This window comes from Pteropus alecto, unplaced genomic scaffold (assembly GCF_000325575.1).
Source record: "Pteropus alecto unplaced genomic scaffold, ASM32557v1 scaffold461, whole genome shotgun sequence".
Taxonomy (NCBI): domain Eukaryota; kingdom Metazoa; phylum Chordata; class Mammalia; order Chiroptera; family Pteropodidae; genus Pteropus; species Pteropus alecto.
This window is the reverse complement of record NW_006431079.1, coordinates 1812862-1827877: the sequence shown is the minus strand read 5'-3', so window position 1 is coordinate 1827877 and position 15016 is coordinate 1812862. Positions and strand designations below refer to the sequence as shown.

At 34.9% G+C, this 15016-nt stretch overlaps 1 protein-coding gene and 1 non-coding gene across 5 annotated transcripts in view; one reads left to right on the top strand and one right to left on the bottom strand.

Annotated features, from left to right (window-relative positions):
* Positions 1-15016, top strand: part of SBF2 (SET binding factor 2) — a 367203-nt gene that overhangs the window by 51208 nt on the left and 300979 nt on the right. The gene's annotated exons all lie outside the window — the stretch shown is intronic.
* Positions 14414-14558, bottom strand: LOC112469563. The gene has a single exon (XR_003042681.1). It is a non-coding gene; the product is annotated as a small nucleolar RNA SNORA48 (small nucleolar RNA).

Sequence of the window (15016 nt, the reverse complement as noted above, 5' to 3'; positions counted from 1 at the left end):
GTAGCTGTTCTGCATATGAACAGCAATAACTTGAGTAACTGCGAAATACTATGCAATCTAGAGTAACTCCTATAGCTTTAAGACCCAAGATAGGACTAATAAAATCTTAGTCTAATTGAAGGTGATCCGGCTCAGTCCCTAAGTGGTTTGTTAATCCCTGGATGATTTATAGGGAAAAAAATCCTAACCCCTTTCAAGATGGTGGAACAACTTTTAGCATGTAACATTAGTGTTAGTACCTAACAGTTATAGGACTCATAGACGATAGTGAACTCATATAAATTAGATGATTTATGGTAGTGTATCTAATTTACAGATAAGGAAATTGAGGATTAAGAAGCTTAAAAAATTTTACTAGGGTCTTAAGAGCTAAAATAGAGCAGAGTTAGGTTTCAAAGACAGGTCTTTTGACTCAGCCAACATCTGAGAATATTCTGAGTGACACTTTAAGCTATGGTTAATATTTGTGTTTTAGTGTAAATGCAGGATCTGAAAACAGGGTTCTGTAATTTAGAAGAAGTGAGGTTTAGAAATGTTAACAGAATACTACATTATTGGATAGAAACCAGCTTTACTTATTTATTTTATCTGAGGCCAAATCTGGATTCAGAGCATAATATTATAACGAAAGTATTTTCTATTCCCACCTCTCCTCCCCAGACAGCATATATTCGATGTATTTAAATTCTAAATGAAAGATAATTGTGTTCAGTGTAAATACTAAATTTTATGACATGAGAAAAGATGTTAGGCATTCACTATTAAGTCAAATCCCAAATTTAATTCAGAGGACGCTGAATTTATTCTTTCCATTTTTATGTAAAGAAATTGCCTTCTTTTTCTTTTCTTTTATTGAGAAATGCTGAACTTTAATTTGGATGGATTTTAAAAATAAAAATATGAAAATAAGCTAAACCAAACATAATGACTACTTTTCCAATTCTGGGATATTTTTATCTTTTTTGTGTGTTTTTTAGGCATACAAGGAAACCACAGACAGTCATATAAATAAAGTTTCAGTTAATTTTAGTGACAATATTTCAAAGAAAATTTAAGAATTGTTTTGCAGAGGCATTCTATGGCTAACAGTCTATTTTGGATTATGGGAACAAATGTTTTTATTGGCTAGGTTATGGACATCAGCAAAATAGTATTGTTTTGGCACTGCCTCTTTTTAAAGATGCCTTGTCTTAGAAGTGAATTTTTTTATATTATGATTCAAAAAAATGTGCCATATCTTTACGAGAGAGTATCTGCCCCAGGACATTCGTAGATTTTTTTTTTTTTTAAGACTAAAGTACTGTGTTAAAACTTTTGTAACTTGAGTGGAAGAGTAATAAACTTCTAGTTAGAATTTCTAAATTTGAGATTCTTAGGAAATTAGTTCAGTTAAATTGTCGACTAGTGATTTGACTACCTTCAATGTAAAAACAGTTTTCTGTAATTGTGAGTATAGATTAGGGAGAAGAGGGGAAATCTTGTATTTAACATTCTACAGTTGTAACATAGGAGAAGTAACCTTAGTATAGGATGCTATTTGTAGACAGAGAAGTAAGTATAAATACCATGTAATGCTTTAATTCTTTAAGCTGTTTAGAATGCATTGAGTGCAACAAATGGGAAAGCAGTCATCCATCTGATCTAGCTATAATACTGTTTGGTTAGGGAACTGAGTGTAGAAAGGATGAAAGTGATTTTTCTCCCCTTTTTGTAGAGGAATAGTATGAGAGAGGATCAGAAGGGTAGTGAACATATTGGACGACAGAATCAAGGTTCACAGAGATATAAAGAGGCTGCAGTTACAGGTCCTTTAGCTAAGAAGATGAAGTCCAGTAGGTAAAAATGTTGGTTCTTGCATATGAGTATAATAAGCCAGCTGTATAATTATTTAGAATAGATGGGAAGGATAATTTGCCAGCTAGAGAGTTTGAGAAATATAAGAAGGCAGCTAAAAATAAAAAATATGTAATTATAAAAGATACTTAGGAAGCATCTAAACCCTCTGTGCTGGGGTGGGGCAGTTGTAATGAATACAGGTTTTAAAAATGGTGTAAAGGCTGTGTGGAAGAACTCGATTTTGCTTAGAGTTGAGACTGAAAACATAATACTGCTATGAAGTATGAAGGAATGATTTTTAAAACATATTAAGGACTACAAAAAGGACTTTTTAAGTTATGTTCACAACAAAGCAAGTAAATGGGTATTAAGCTGGGAAGTAGTGGTTTGAGCTTACATTTTTGTTTCCTACTCCCACACAATTGTCTCTTTGAAGTAATAAAACCATGTGGCACGTTAGAAACTGATGGAGTCTAGAAGATACATGTGAAATAGTAGATTCTCTCAACATTTCTGAAGTGGAGGGTAGTCAGTGTTATTCTTCTCACATTCCTCCATGCTTACTAAAATGGTTTGTTATACTAGACTTTCTGTTACTTACAATTCTGTTTATTTTACTAATGTATCGATAGCTTCTGTTATGCTAGAGAATCTTTCACCTACCTAGTCTTCATGGTATGCTACTTACGTGCTATTCTCAGACCACCTTAGACAAGGTTTTCTTACCATGATGGGGTTCTGCTATACCTAGTGCTTCGATGCCATAGACAACTTCCTAAGGAAGATGTAGAACTACACAGGCCTAACCTATTAAAAAGTCATGTTGTTCGCAAATAGCCTGGCCCTCATTACCACATGGAATATTGCTACTCTCATGTCTTATCGTATTACTGCTATGGTTCTTAACCTCCATTTTTTTTCCTTTTTTTCTTTTTTTTTAACTCTTCTGCTGCCGTCGATCCCAAGTATCATTACAGTTGTTAAAAAAAATCTTCTTGACTTTCCCTGTGTTAGCTATTATCCTGTTTCTGCTTCATTATGAAATGTCTCAAATGATCCTTCTTCATTTGCTGTCTCCATTTCTCTAAGAGACTAGGATGGTACAGTGGAAATATGGGATCTGGAATTTTAAGACCTGTGAACAAAGTTAATTTACCCTTTCTGATAATATTACTTTTCCTACAGGCCTTTTATCAGGTGCTTGATTGTCTGTTAATATTTTAATGAATTATATAATATGATTTCTTGCCATTCACTTTCATGTCATACACCCATCTCACCCACATCTCGGGTGTTTATTCTGAAGTATAGTGTGTGTCCTCGCCGTTCTCAAATTTCAAAGTTGAAATGCATTAATTTTTTCTGAATTCCTTAAGGTAATACTGTTACAGGGCACGGGTTCACTGCCTGACATGTATAGAAATCAATTCCATGACATTGGCCTTTGAGAAAGAAGCTTTACTGTGAAGTCGACTGGCAAGGAGACAGGAGGCAAGGCTTAAATCTGTCTCTCCTATCCAGAGTTTGGGGCGAGTTTAAAGGGCTTAAAGGGAACAGGCTGGTATGCGGAAGTGCTGGTAGGGCCGGTTTTGACTGGAGAGTTTTGGAACTTGGCCATTTATAGTAGGATGTGATAAAGGGCTTCAGCACTGGATCATTCTGGACAGCAGACTTTTCTCTGAAAAGGTTCTGGTGTTCAAGTTCTGGTCATGTCCCAATCCTCTGGTTCCGTGTGGGGCATGAGACATTGGTTCTGGGATGACTGGAGGTCAAAATTCTCTCCTCTGTGCATGCTTTGGCTGCGTGACCTGTGGTGTTGGTCTGCTGTCTCTGAAAAGCAACAGCTCAGTAACTTGTTAGAAACAAGTTTGAGCTGGTTTTGCAGTTATAATACTAGCTGTTAAAATAGATAAACCTTGAAATCTTAGAGGTTCGCATGATAGAAGTTTTTTTCATATTAGCATAAAGTGTAATTAGGGGCAGATGGGTAGATGGGAGTGGGTTTGCCATCTTCACAGTGTGAGTCTCAGGGTCATCTTGGGCATCAACATTCAGTTGGCAAAGTAGTAAGAGAAAGTGTGGAGGATAGGAAAACGGGTTTATGGCGTAGGCCTGGGAGGCTGTATATATCACTTCCAGCCTGTTCCAGTCATACACCCACAGTTAACTAATGGGAATTGGGAAAATAAAGCTTAGATGTGCGCCTAGGAGAAAAGTGAAACAGATTTAATGAACAACTAGCTTTTCTCTGCCATAGTGTTCTTGATGAGTCCAAAGATATTTTCCCTTAATTCTCCTTGACCACTTTATTTTTTTATATCATTAATTCAGGCTTTGTGGTATAATACAAAATAAATATTTAGTCATTATCTTATTAAGTTCTTGGCTCAAAGCTCCTGGAACCTTTCAAATTTGCTGTCTTTTGTATGGCTAATGAGATGGCTATGGGTTCAGGGGGCTCTAGATTGTTTCGGGAAGGGGGCTGATCTGGCAGAGGAACCAACCATGTGATTAGAGGGCTGAAAATTTTAGTCCCACTGGGGAAGGGAAAAGAGGTAGAGATTGAGTTTAGTTACTAACCGCCAATGATTTAATCAGTCATTCTTACCTAATGAAACTTTCCTAAAAACCCCTCAACGAAGGAGTTGAAAGATCTTCCAAGTTGGTGAAACATGTGCTGGGAAGATAGTGTGCTCGGAGAAGGCATGGAGGCTCTGCACCACCCTTCCCTCACAACCTGCGTTATACATCTCTTCAATTTGGCTGTTCTTGAGTTGTAGCCTTTGTAATAAACTGGTAAATGTAAGTGAAATGTTTGCCTGAGTTCTATGAGTTCTAGCAAATTATTAAACCCAAGGAGGGCATTTGTGTGAACTCCCAAATTTGTAGTCTACAGGCCAAAGTGAGGTAGATAGCCTAGGTACACCCCATTTGCAGCTGGCATCTGGAGTGAGGGCAGTCTTGTGGGGTTGAGCCTTCAGCCCTTGACCTGGGGGGTCTGTGCTAATAATTCTGGGTAGTTAGTGTCAGAATTGAATTGAATTATTGGGTACCTAGTTGGTGTAGGAAAAAAATCCACACATTTGGTGTCAGAAAAAATTTAACACAGTCATCATCATGCTAATATTCTCCTAATTTCACCTTTAGGTACTTCTTTTCCCATTTTTTTCTTGTTTTTGTGGCCCCCTTGCTACAGACTTTCTATAAGATTCAGTTTTCTTTTTTTTGGTGTTTTATTTTCTCTGGAAAGTGGTGGTATCTCTATTCCATCAGTATTTTGTCCCTGAGGCCGAGATTATCCTTTTCTGCCATTCCTATACTCTTAGCTGTATCGCCTATATGTCTCAGGCAGAGCTAATCCATATTTTGGTATCTTTTTCAAATACCAGGGTTCTAATGTGGGGCGAGTTCTGGTAAGAAATAGCCTGGAAGGTTTAATTGAAGGTACTTCTTGTCTAATTTCACTTTTAGCAATTTGTCCTATAGTTAAACTGACACTGGTATAAATGTATATTATTCAAACCAGAATGCTTTTGAGAGGGAAAGGTAATGAATTAGAAAACATTCGTAAACTGAGACTATTCCTGAACAAACTGATTTGTATGGTTACTTATATATATTGACTGTATAAGGTTGCTCGTGGCAGAAGATTAGAAACTACCCAAGTGTCCATCAGTAAGGGACTGATTGAATTAGTCATTCACCAGAATATAATGCTGTTAAATATGAGATGGAAGATGTACAAATCGCTAACAAGCACATGAAAAGATGCTATAACTTCACTAATCATTAGGGAAATGCAAATCAAAATCACAGTGAGATATCACTTCACACCTATTATGGCTACCATTAAAAAAAGAAACAAAATAACAGGTGTTGACAAGGATGTAGAAAAATTACAGTCTTTGTGCACTTTTGGTGGGAATGTAAAATTGTGCAGCTGCTATGGAAAACTGTATGGCAGTTCCTCAAAAAATTGAAAATATAACTACTATATAATTAAACAATTTCCCTTCTGGGTATATACCTAAAAGAACTAAAAGCAGGAGCTTGAACAGTGGCATTAGACACAATAGCCAGAAGGTAGAAGCAACTCAAGCATTCATTGACAGATGACTGGATAAACAAAATGTGGTTTATATACATAATGGAATATTATTCAGCCTTAAAAAGGAAGGAAATTCTGACATATGCTACAACATGAATGAACCTTGTGGACATTATGTTAAGTGAAATAAGCCAGTCACTAAAGACAAATACTGCATGATTCTATTTTTGTGAAGTACCTGTAGTAGTCCGATTTATAGATACAGACAGTAATTAAATTTATAGGCCCATAGTGTTTGGCCAGAGTTGTTTAAATGGGTATTGATTTTCAATTTTGCAAGATGAAAGAGTTCTGGAGAGTGGTTGCAGAACAATGTGGATGTACTTAACACTACTGAAATGTACACTTGAAAATGGTTAAGATGATACATTTTACATTATGTATATTTTACCACTATTAAAAGTTTTTAGAAAAGTATGAGATAGAGCTTTATGCAGTGACATGAATAAATTTCTAAGACTTATAAATCAAATAGCGAAAACAATTTGGAGAAAAAAGAATAAAGTTGGAGGACCTGCACTACTTGGTTTCAAGCTCAATATGTAAGACAGTATTGCACTGACTTAAGGATAGACATGTAGACCCACACATATATGGTAAATTGATTTTTGATATGATTGCTAAGGTAATTTGGTTGTGGAAAAGATAGGGTTTTCAGCAAATGGTGCCAGAACAACTGAGTATCCATTTGGAAAAAAAAATTAGCCTGACCTTACCTCACACATATAAAAAAATTAACCTGAAATGGATCATAGACAAAATATAAAAGTTAAAACGGTAAAGGTTTTAAAAGAAAACTTTGAACATCTTTGTGATTTTTAGTTAAGCGAAGACTTTAGATAGAACACCAAAAGCACGGCTGAATAAGCGTTCCCCAGAATACTTGAAAACCCTTGAAAAATAGTGTGTCAAATAGTCAGATTACAAGAAGTCCCATTTTGTTTCATAGATATCACTTGGTTCTGCAGAATCTCTGGATGCTACTTGGGAGCCCTTTATTTTTTGCTGTTCACCTTTAGTGAGGAGGAGGACACTGGAAGAAAAGAGGAGACAAGGGAGACTAGCAGCAGTTTCCCTAAGAACTCAGAGCAAAGTTTTCTTAGGTGTTAGCTATTCTCCTCTGCCAGATTTAACCCTTGAAGCCAGAATTTTGGGTGTATTCAAATCTGTGGGTGACTTTGACAGTAGAGCTTCTTTAAAGTTTTAATTGCTATAGACGGTAGCTAACTTTAGATATAAAAACATTATTGCATGTGAAAGACTTTGTGATGTGGAGGAAAAGAATACTGAACTCTGGGATTTTATTTATCTGTTTGTATCAGTATATACCTATACATAGGTATGTAATTTGATTATAAAAGGCAACAACTATTTAGAGAGAGCATCAACTTTCTAGGTTATTTCAAAGGTATGTAAGGAATGATATTTTGGTACTAACCATCCCCCTACTCCCTGGTTCTTAGTCTAATCAAGATCTTTGGTGATCTAGACATCCTACTTACTACATGAAATATATTCATATCTTTTTGGCTTGAGTTTTTATTGTGCTTTGAGTATTCATGTGGAACTTTGCCAATTATGGATATTACTGTACATAGTCATGTCCTTACAATTTATACATGTGTCACTTTTTAAAAGCGAAGTATTTGGTGGCCTCTAGTGGTACTTATTAGTGGTACTAATATCACTAACTAATATACAAAGCTTTAGGGGGAGAGTGTTACTGAGGTGATAAAACACAGATATGTACATTTGTTGAAGAAAAGTTTTTTAATGTTTGAGAATTAAAAGTGTATTAGTCAGTTATAAATTTTTAATGACATGGCTGTGTCTACTGTTATAGCAAATTATATCACTAGATTTTCCTTATGTTTAAGAAATGCCTTGAAATTATATACATATGTCTCAATTAGAAAGAAGTATTTATATGCAGCTTGTCCTTCTATCAGCAATAGTTTTGTGTTGTACTGAAATGTGTCCATGAAGGGGGATAGTAGGAATGATTTCTGACATCTCCTCAAATATGATAAAAGATAAAAATTGAGTCAACATTTTTCAAGTTAATCTTAAAGATAATAAATCTTTAGTAAAGTTTATTTCTTTAAACAGCTAATTCTGGCTAGCTTAAAGATACTTGAAGTTAGGCCAAGAATTATCCAGAATCTGAAAAGCTTGTGGGAATTTAGACATATCATTTTAAAAATTGGGAAAATTTGTGTAAATTCAAGATTTGGAAAGCTAAAGATAAAACTGACAGTTTTAGGTAAGTCGAATTTATATTAAGTGCTGAAATGCACTTCATTTATGCTAAAAATTAGGTATTGAAATTTAGAGATTCAGTAACTTGCCGAGGGTCATAAACCTACTTAATGTTGGCTGAGATGATAATAAAACCCTGGTCTTTTGTCTCTCTGCTAAAGCTTTTCTAAAACTAAAATAAAATACTCTATTCTTTGTGTTAGATGGGGTTTTTCCTACTTTTTTTTTTAAATTAAAAAAAAATGGTTAAGTCTTATTCTATTGAGGAAGGTTTAACTGGCATTAGAAAGACACAAATAGAAGTGTGTTTTACCACTAAGATCAGAAAGGTCTAATGATATAAATCTGTGGTAATTAAGGAGTTGGCAGCTTTTATTTCTTGCAAAGCTAGAGTGTACAGCCCTCTGTGTCCACGGGTTCCGCATCTATGAGCTCTCACCAGTGGATTCTGCATCCTGGATTCAACCAGCCACAAGGAAAATATTAAATAAGAAAATATTACATTGTTGCTGACACTATGAAGTTAGGCCTACGATGATTGTGTCTGTACTGAACATGTACTTAGCATTTACATTGTATTAGGTAATACAAGTAATCTAGAGATGATTAAAAGTATAGAAGAGGATGTGTGGAGGCTATGTGCAAATAATACACTATTTTATATAAGAGACTTGAGCATCTTTGGATTCTTTGGTATCCTTGAAGTCCAAACCCCTGGGACCAATCCCTTGAGGATACTGAAGAAATATCTATGTTATGTGTGAACTCAGGAATAACTTTGATTATGATAGCCATAGTGATCTAATGAAAAAATTAGATTCTGTTTTGGATTCATAACTGATTAAAAAATTTTATTAAAGGTAGTAAGATCTTCAGTATTTTTCTCAAATTCAGTGCTATGTTCTTAATTTGGAAAGGGAAATAAACTACTATAAAACTTACATGAGAAGTGCCATCAATTTGTGTATTAATTGTGGTTTCCATTGTTTGATGTTCACTGGGCTCTTTCTCCAGGCAGTGACTGCTTTTCCTGAGACTTCTCACTACTGATAAACAAGATGAGATAGGACTTGGGATTCTGGTTTTAAATGTTTTACTTTCTGACAGGCCAGGGAAATGGAGGAAGAGACATGTTCTGAGTTGAAAAGAGGCACAGGAAGGCTTCCTGCTCATAAATAACATTTTCTACTCATTCCATTAACTTCTTTTTTTTCCCCCTCTTTCATTCCTCCCTCCCCCCACTTCCACCCCTGACCTATGAATGTTGCTGTTTCCCCTTAAGAACTGGATCTCTAAAGGCGGGTCATCTCTTCCCACTTGCTCACGTGTGCACCCGGGGCCTGTCTCACCTGGGGCCTGTCTCACCTGGGGCCTGTCTCACCTGGGGCCTGGCACACCCGGGGCCTGGCACACCCGGGGCCTGGCACACCTGGGTTATGGTCTATGGCTCCACCTGGGGCACGAACCCAGGACCTTCTGCGTGTAAAGCAGACATGCCAACCACTATACTGTGGAGCCACCCTCACATTCCATTAACTTTTAAACTGAATGTGGCCTCTTTAAAATTTCTGGAAATGCTTTTCAATTTTTCATGAATATTTACTTATATAATATTGTTCTACCTAGGTAATATGTATCATTTTATCTCACAGAACAGCCTGTTACCTGTTGGTGACAATGTCAACTTAAAGCAGAATGAGGTGACACTATTACTAAGAGCAAAGGATTGTTTCCTAAACATGAAAATGGGACAGGGGTGGAGTCTAGAAACTAATAACTTATAGATAATTGGTGATTAAAAAAAAAAAGATCATTAAAAAACTGGCTTCTGAGTACTTAAAGGAGAAACACAACTTTTTTTTGTAGTTTGCTCATTTTTCCAGATTTTTACTTTAAAATTTATAGCCATTTTGAAAATTTAACTATGACTTAATGCCAGTTAATTTATTTAACAGATATTTATTGAGTGTTTACTATGTGTCAAACACTGGGATGGGCATTGAAGATATGGCAGTGGACCAGGTAAAATCTCTGTCTTAGACCTTAAATTTCTAGTGAAGAGAGACTGGCACTAACTATAATGAGTAAGTAAATTATATAGTACATGAGAACTGGTAAGTACTATTAAAAAATAATAAAGCAGTGACAGGAACAATTGATGGCCTATTAGTTTATAAATAATCAAGGCAATCATTTACCCATTTCTGCCTGCCAAATAATCTAAAGACAAGCAAATGAGCTACGTTAAATAGCTTTTAGAATTTGGCATATCTTTGATATTACCAAATTCTAACTATATACTTTTAACCTTAGCAAACTATTAAAGAAAATGTATTTAATATGAAAAGCAACAGGTATTATTTTCTTGACCTAAAGTAGTTAAGAATTATTCAAAAATGTGAGTTATACATGACTGCAATTATAATTTTCTGTAATATTGTATATGATACAATATTTTAAAAAATATTTGTATTCTATACAAGGACAAAGAAAAGGGTAAAGAGATGTAGTTACATATTTGTGATTTATCATTAAAGCTAGGTAAGTACAAATATAAAAATCCTGTTTATTTAAAAATCAATCCCATAACCAAGTAATTGCTTAACTGATAGAGAATTTAAAATGATTTATAAAGAAAAAATGATTACATGCACTTTTGATAATAGGGGCATTTTTTCCCCCTAATTATTTATTAGCATACATAATACAACATTTAAAGGTTTATTTTTTAATACATTTTTTAGATTAATATAATTGTTTAGTTTCTAAATATGGAAATATATAAATAAGGTTGATTTAACCTTTAAGATCACTAATGTTTACTGATTCTCTTTCATTCTTTTTTTTTTCCTTGCTTGACAAAGATTTATATAAAAAGACTGGTAGGTTATGATGCAACCTCTAGTTATTGGTAGACATTTCTCTAAAGGCCCTTCCTGTAATAGAGTTGACGCTCATTTAAAATGTTCATTGGGTAGTGATGAAAATTTAAAGGAATTTTAGGGTTTGAAGGAACCTTAAAGGCTTTCTGGTCAAATTCTACCCCTCATTTTGACAATTAAATCAGCTTGTATATAATACTCTTCCCAACTGGTCATGTAGCTTTAGCTTCTATTAAATACACCCAGTGATTCATCCTTAAGTATTTTCTTAGAGCTTGCTAGGTACTGGACAGTGTGTTAGTGCTGGCAATACAGTGGTAAATAAGACAGATGTGGCTAAAGCTCATATTCAGTTTAGTTGTATTTTTATAGTGGTGGTGGACTTCCTCTTATATATATGTTCACCATCAGAGTCTTATGCACATTATCTTCAATGGTTTTGTTCTTTTCCACAAGTTTATAAAAGTTTTAACCTGACCTATTCAGGTTACTATTCTAGTTTTTTTTTTTTCCCCATCGAAAGGGCTTGTTTGTAAATTATATTAAAATATATACATATATAAATTATTTTTTCAAAAGTTAGAGGTTCTACAATATTTGGATGTGTCATAAATTACATATATAGGACTCTTAACCTAATAAAATTGGAATTTCTAGAATATATGCAGGGCAGAATATGGACTCTTACCACCCTCTTTAATTACATTATACTAAGTAAGATTTCAGACACTTACGTAAGTTGAAGTGACTAAGATGGGGACATGGTTCCATGTAATATTTGATGTTATACTGTATCAGTGTATGTTTAGAATCTTAAGTTGTCTTTTGCTTTTTAAATTCTAACTGGCAAATCTTTGGACATTATTTTTGACTATCTTTGGCCCAGATCGTATTGGAGACTAGAGACTAGAGCCAGCTATTCTTAGTGGAGCCACGAGCCCTTGCTACTGCTCTCAAAGTCATTTTTAGAGGTGTTAGCTACAGTGCCACAGGAGATGAAAACATTACAATGCATCGGATAATATGAACTTAATCTAATTTATGTCATACTAGATTAATATCTGTGGCAAGTTTCAAATGCTAATAATGTATTTTATAATATCAGATCACCTTAGCTTTTTGGTTCAGGTAGCTACTCCTCATATATGGAGATAAGAGTACACTAATTGACTGAAGTCAGTCATATTGTCAGTTAATTACCAAGCAGCTAGGAGTCATTTCTTCCAGATTTAAAACAAACAAAACAGGAGGGGTCAAGTATAGGTCAGAATGAACTATTCTTTCTTTTTGCCTCTTAAGAAGAGGAGACAGCACTTCCCACGTCCTGGCACAAAGGGAACTGGGAAGCAAGGAATCTCCATGAGGGGCCTTCGGAGTAGTTCCAGGGCTTTGGACAGCTCTGGTTCGGAAATGATTAGAACTAATGAATGCTGAGAACAAATAAATTGTAGTTCCTGAGTTTGGAACTTGTCAAGTAATGCCCAGCTGGGCCATCAGTGTGTAGGGATCCTGAGACCACTGACTGTGAGCAATCTTGTGATTTACCATGGTATACTGTGTAAATAACATCGTCTGTGTTGCAGGAAGTGAAAGAGATTGGAGAGCACTGTGATTTACTGAATGCTATGGACTGTTTTTAAGCTTCTTTTTATTTATTTAAAAAATTTAAAAATTTTTCAATTACCGTTGATATTCAGTATTATATTAGTTTCAGTTGTCAGCAGAGTGATTAGACATTATGTAACTTATGAAGTGATCCCCTGATAAGTCTAGTACCCCCTTGACAACATACATAGTTACTACAATGTTATTGAGCATATTCCCTATGCTGTACTTTACATTTTTGTGACTGTTTGTAACTGCCAATTTGTATTTCTTGGCCTCTTTTTCTATTTGGTTCTATTTGATAAAGACCTTTAAAAGTCTCCAAACTGTCTCACTGATACTCATTGGAACCAAAATGGATTAAAGGAAGCACTGTGCTCCCTTGAAGGTCATATAAGTCATGATTTTGGTAATTGAATGGAGAGCACTCTACCTCCAACCCCCACTCCCAGTGTAACTAAAAGGTTAAAAACTCAGTTTGATCCAGCTACTCTCTTTTCCTGTAGATTTTATTTCTAGTACTAAAACTTTAAAGCCTTTGTATGTCGTTTGAATAGGGAATGTGATTGATACATTTTTAGTTTAAAGTTTTGCTTAGTTTGTGTTTGCTATATATCTGGAAGGGAAAGTTAATACATAGACTGGAATAATGGACTAAAATTAATAAGGAGAAATTTTATGGGAAATGTAAAATATTTAATTATATTTATTTCCATACAACTGGTATAAGAGACCTGCTGTTTATATGAAAAAGATGTTTTATTAATAAGGTTGGCGTGAGCTATTGGCTTCTTGAACAGCTGATGCAATTTTTTGGCTGTGTGATTACCAGGATGATGACAATAGGAGTGGTAATGGAGTATTTAATGGGCAGAGTTTGGTTGGTTGACTAATTCAATATGGAATGCACTGAGAGGTGAAAGGTTACCTCAGAGATTCAAATTTGGGTGACTAGTAGAGAGCAGTACGTTGACAGGATACTGAGAAAGTAGAAATCATTTCAGTTCTGTCCAGTTTGACTCTCCAAATTACTTTAAGATATTAACCAATTTGATTAATTAAGAGCATGGACTCCAGAATCAGACTGCTTATTTTAATTTTGGCTTCTCCACTTAGCAAACTTGTGATCTTGGGCAAAAAAAAAAAATTTTTTTAAGTGCTCATATATTAGCTATAACTGTGCCAGGCCCCATTTTTAAATGCCTCTCATGTATTTCTTCTTTTGAACAGCTCAGACATGTACTATTACTAAAACTTTCTTTTCAGGTGAGAAAGAGGCCAATTAAGTGAATCTAAGATCATACTGCCAGTTAAGTGGCAGAGACTCAGAATTTGTACTCAGTTTTGCTCCTAAGAATATATTGCTTCGCCATAACAGCCCTATGAAATAATATGACCTCTTACCATACCAGACCCCCTAACTTTCTAAAAGCCAATTGTGACTCACTTATACTTGATCTCATAGCAATCAGTTTTATGTGTAGAATAACATATATCCATATCCTATTGCACTAATGCCATGAAAACCATACTAGGTGGCATTTTCACTCTTTAAGAATCACTCGTTTACATTATCTTTGTCCAGAAGTTAGCACAGAATGATTGTATCTCCACAGAACATTTTAAGATGACATTCCCTAAAGCCTCAATTAATAATCTACTTATAAGACCAATGTTTCTCATCTCTCCCCAAGACCCAGGAAAACAGTCCAGCAATATGATTTTATGTGCCCCAGGCATAAAATAGCTCTAGCCACCAACCCAGGCATCAAGCTAGGATAAACAAAGGACTGTATGTCTGCTTTGCACCCGACTGATATAAGAGCATCACAACAAATCAGGTGTCTCTTTGCCTATAGCCAGGGGGTGACCTAGGGCAAATTTTATAAAGTCTTCGTGCCTCTTTTCATCAGTCTAATAGGAATAAAACTATTATGAGAATCAATGACTTAATACACATAAAGTGCTTAGAACAGTGCCCGGTATATAGTAATTATTATGTGGTAGCTGTTACTATTTTTGTCATTATTAGGGTATGTTTTCCAAAATAACACTGTGATTTTGGTGTAAAATTGAGTAATATAAAAAGTATTTCTTTTATTTGCAGCAATCCCAGGCTCTTTACTTTCCTGTCCTCTCTACCCTCTCAGATTTGTAGAACCAAGGTGTGGAAAATTAGTTGTGCAGTTTTAATTATTAAATCATGTTACTCTTAGTTTTATTGTTTATTTTAGGAAAGTGGGAGATGGAAAAGATCTTTGAAAATACTGTAATTACAAACTTTTTGATTCTTTAAAAATATTTTTATTTCTTTATCTTTTTCAAA